Source organism: Silene latifolia, chromosome Y, assembly GCF_048544455.1.
Source record: "Silene latifolia isolate original U9 population chromosome Y, ASM4854445v1, whole genome shotgun sequence".
Taxonomy (NCBI): domain Eukaryota; kingdom Viridiplantae; phylum Streptophyta; class Magnoliopsida; order Caryophyllales; family Caryophyllaceae; genus Silene; species Silene latifolia.
In genome coordinates this window covers 48,631,489-48,636,146 of record NC_133538.1, presented here as the reverse complement: position 1 = coordinate 48,636,146, position 4,658 = coordinate 48,631,489, and the positions used below count along the sequence as shown (strand labels likewise).

Sequence of the window (4,658 nt, the reverse complement as noted above, 5' to 3'; positions counted from 1 at the left end):
CTTTATTCTTCCGCTGTCCCAGAACTGCACCGATCGCATAATCGCTGGCATCACACATAATCTCAAATGGGAGGTCCCAATCAGGCGGCTGAATGATTGGCGCAGAAACTAGGGCCTCCTGTAACCTGTTAAAAGCGAAAAGGCACTCATCATTAAATTCAAAGACAGCATCCTTAAGGAGCAAATGTGTAAGTGGTTTGGCAATTTTTGAAAAATCCTTAATGAAACGCCGATAAAAACCAGCGTGACCAAGGAAACTCCTCACTCCTTTAACATTCACGGGAGGAGGTAATTGCTCAATCACCTGCACCTTTGCCTTATCAACATGTATACCTTTATTAGAAATCAGATGCCCTAACACAACTCCCTCATTGACCATGAACTGACATTGTTCCCAGTTTAAAACAAGATTAACATCTATACAACGCTGCATGACTTTATTAAGGTTCGCTAAACAACGATCAAAGTCATTACCATAAACTGAGAAATCATCCATAAATACCTCCATAATATTCTCTATATAATCAGAAAAAATCCCCATCATGCACCTCTGAAAGGTAGCAGGGGCATTACACAATCCGAAAGGCATTCCAAGATATGCAAAAACACCCTGTGGACAGGTAAAAGTGGTCTTACTCTGATCATCTGGATGAATAGGGATCTGAAAGAACCCTGAATATCCGTCTAGAAAACAGAAAAATTTGTTAGAAGCAAGTCTTTCAGTCATTTGGTCAACAAAAGGGAGGGGGAAGTGGTCTTTCTTGGTGGCGGCATTTAACTGTCTATAATCAATACACATCCGCCACCCTGTCACAACTCGTGTTGGTATTAATTCACTTTTCTCATTTTTAACCACGGGAGTCCCTCCTTTCTTCGGAACTACCTGAACTGGGCTAACCCACTTGGAGTTGCCAACTGTATAAATAATACCTGCATCGAGTAGTTTCATCACCTCAGCCATAACAACTTCCTGCATCTTCGGGTTCAACTTGCGTTGACCCCGTCTCGTAAGGCTTGTGGCCTTCCTCCACTCTATCCCGTGCATACAAACATCGGGTGATGCCCTTAATATCATCCAAAGAGTAACCTAGAGCCTTCCTGTTTTTCTTAAGCACACACATCAAAGGCAATTTGGTCATCATTAAGCTTAGCACTAACAATAGTGGTCCGCTCGTATCATCTAGAAAAACATACTTAAGATTAGGAGGAAGTGGCTTACGCTCAGGCACCTTTACCTCTACAGCATAGACAGAATCAGCTTCAATGGCATAGCAAGTGTTTACCAAATTCTCGTTGGCCAGGCTTAAGAGCATCTCATCTTCTTCCTCGTTGAGCTAGTAGCTCTCCATTGAGGCTACCAAAGCATCTTGCTCCTCAGCATTCTCCACTGTATTACCTGCATACTCATCTAAACAGGTTAGATCAGCTAAGGGATCCTTGGCTAAGGATTCCCTCCAATTATAACTAACAGCCCTATCAACAATATCAATGGAATAACACGTATCATCATCAGTAGGTTAAGTCGCCTTGCGAGAAAGACTGAACTCGATGGTGTAATCCCCTACCTCTAAGGTTATGATTCCGTGTTTGACATCTATTACAGCCCCAGCTATATGTAAAAACGGTCTACCTAAAATAATAGGTATCTGACTTTCCTCTGCAATGTCCAAAACAACGAAATCGACAGGAATAAAGAACTTACCCACTCGAACGGGTACATCCTCTAAGACTCATATAGGTCTCTGAGTCGATCTATTTGTCATCTGAATGGTAATATCGGTCACCTTAAGTCTACCAATATTTAACCTTTCGCAAACGGAATATGGCATGACACTGACACTGCCCCTAAATTACAAAGGGCTTTTCTAATTACGTGGTTACCTATAGTGCAAGGAATTGAAAAACTACCCGGGTCCTTTAATTTAGGTGGAATATTAATTTGCGAAAGAGCATTTCATTCTTCCACAAAGGCAGCATTACCATCATCATGAAAATTTCTCTTACGATTCAAAATGTCTTTCATAAATTTAGCGTAAGAGGGTACCTGGGTAATTAGGTCAGTGAAAGGAATTGTTACCTCGAGATTCTTGACCATCTCCAAAAACTTACCAAACTTGCGGTCCAGCATCGTATTCTTCAAACGCTCCGGATACGGGACTGCAACACTGGCCATAGGATCAATTACCTTCGGCTTCCGTAAGTTTAAAACCTCCGTCAAATCATCAATAAGTGTAGAATCATGCAAACTAGTTGACGGATTTGCGTCCTGCACTAGAGACCCAGTCGATCGACTGATAGGAGTGGTCGATCGACCAGTCTGGCTGGGCGTGAACAGTTCCTGGACAGAAACTTCTTCGTCAGGAGTCTTAGTCGATCGACTAGCAATATTGGTCAATCGACTGCTTATGCTGGGTGTGAATAGTTTCTGATCAGAAACTTTTCCATCTGACACCCCAGTCGATCGACTAGCAATGTTGGTCGATCGAGTGGTAGTACTGGCAATAAAACTCGTTTTCGCACCAGAATTTAAACTAGCCTCTTCATTATTTTCCGAGTCTCCCCTTGGCTTATCGGGACCATCATAAGAAAAGCCACTTCGGAGATTAATGGCATTAATCGTTTCAATTGTCCCTTCGCATTTGCTTGAAGAATTGGCGACTTGCTTAGCCCCTATATTCTCCAACTACTTCACAAAATTCTTTGAGGACTCAATCTCGGCTGCTTCTATTTTCGCCACTTGAACCAAAAGAGTTTGGACCATTTCTCTCAATTTCGCGGTCTCATCTGAATTATGGACAGGAATTTCAACTCGTTCCTTGGAAGCTTCAGAGGTCTCGAGCTTCTCGAGACGGGCAGTAATAGAAGTAATGAGTGTCACAACGGCACTCATTTCATCACTTTGCTTGCATGATTTTCCACGTGAACTCCCAAACTCAGCTCTATAGACTGCCATCTCCTCAATAGTGTTCCAACCTTTATTCTGAACGGTATTATTTTGGAACCTACCATTCGCAGCTGCATCCAGGATGACCTTGTAATCATCATATAAAGCATTGTAGAATAAGTTGCAAAGGTACCACTACTGGAAACTGTGGTGAGGGACAGACCGAACCAAATTCTTGCAACGTCCCCATGCTTCACAAAATTCCTCATCAGGTCCTTGCTGGAAATTTGTGATTTTACTTCTCAAAGCATCAGTCTTTGCAAGTGAGAAGTATTTTTTGTAGAAGGCCAATGCGAGAGATGTCCAATCTGTTACTCCAGCTGCTACCCTATCAAGGTAGCGGTACCAATCTCGCGCAGAATCCTTCAAGGAGTATAAGAACATCACCCCCTTCACTTCATCCTGAGTCACCCCAGCAGGTATAGGTATGGAACAGCAGTAGTCTGTGAAAATTTCCATATGCTTCAAAGGATCCTCATCTGGTAGACCAGCAAACTGATTTCAATCCACTAAATCAATATAGGAGGAACGAAATTCGAACTGACCAGTAGTAGGGGTAGGTAACACGTGCCCCTTTGGAAGGTGTTGCTCTTTTGGCTGAAAATTGTCATATATCGTAGTCATGTTCGCCAAACTGAGAGTACTCAAGTCTTCCTCTCAAAAACCTGTCTTCTAACTGTGCAAAAGCAAAACTAGAAGCAAAGGTAAGCAACGGCCTCAAGGAACCAAAGTTCCTTGAGACAAGAAAAATAAACTAAAAATAAAGCAAACAGCATAACACCGTCTCCCCGGCAACGGCGCCAAAATTTGATGTCGTCGTTTTGTATCAAAATTAAATTTATAATTCCAAACTAAAACTATAGCTAGTGATAGTAAGGGTCAAGCCACAGAGAGACAAGATCAATTTTGTTTGCTATTTCCAGTCTATAAAAGTAACAATTAAACGGGGGGTTTTGAAATTGGTTGATTCTAATGACTAATTGCTAAATATGAAATTCTCAACAAGATAAAAGGAAGATCGGGAATTTCGGTTTGCCATGGCTGAGGTCAGGTCAATAAGGTAGCAGAGGTCCTATAATAAGGTCTCAGGGAATATGAGCAAGCCTTTCGATCTATGCTCAAATTAACCTTACGGTCTTCTAATTCCCAAGAATTTCTCAAAGCTTTCGCTCAAAGGAAATTCCAATCTAATGATAATTTCAATTACTAATCTTTCAATCTAGTAAAAAGGCTTATCAAAAGACAACAAGATCGATATGGAAGAATTCATATTAACAAAACAATCATAATTTAGCCATGGCTCACCTCGTTCCCATTTAAGACAATTAGCTACGCATGATTACAACTACGACAATTGCAAAACTAAAGACAAAGAACGAGATTGACATAATTGAAATTGAATTAAAGACAAAAGGTAAGAACTTAATTGCTGAAATTAAATTGGTAAAAACAAGAATTGAAATAACAAGAAATTCAAGAAGGAAGAATTTGCATAAACACTTACTAATTAAAATGATGAACAAAGTAATTGAATTCGGGATTCGTCGTCCCTCTTTCTTGCCTCTAGACTAGATCTAAACTGAGTTCTTGAGTAATGAAAAACATAACCTAAAATTGTAGTTGCGTTCTACTGATAAACGATGCGAAAAGTTAATTACAAAATTGCGTTTTAAAAGTCTAACACGAATAATTAATCTCAGCTCGCAGACTGGTC

General features: G+C 40.6%; 1 non-coding gene across 1 annotated transcript; it reads left to right on the top strand.

Moving 5' to 3' along the window:
- The first annotated feature begins 3,086 nt into the window (after positions 1–3,086).
- LOC141636644 (small nucleolar RNA R71) lies at positions 3,087–3,195 on the top strand. The gene has a single exon (XR_012541246.1). It is a non-coding gene; the product is annotated as a small nucleolar RNA R71 (small nucleolar RNA).
- Positions 3,196–4,658: the final 1,463 nt, after the last annotated feature.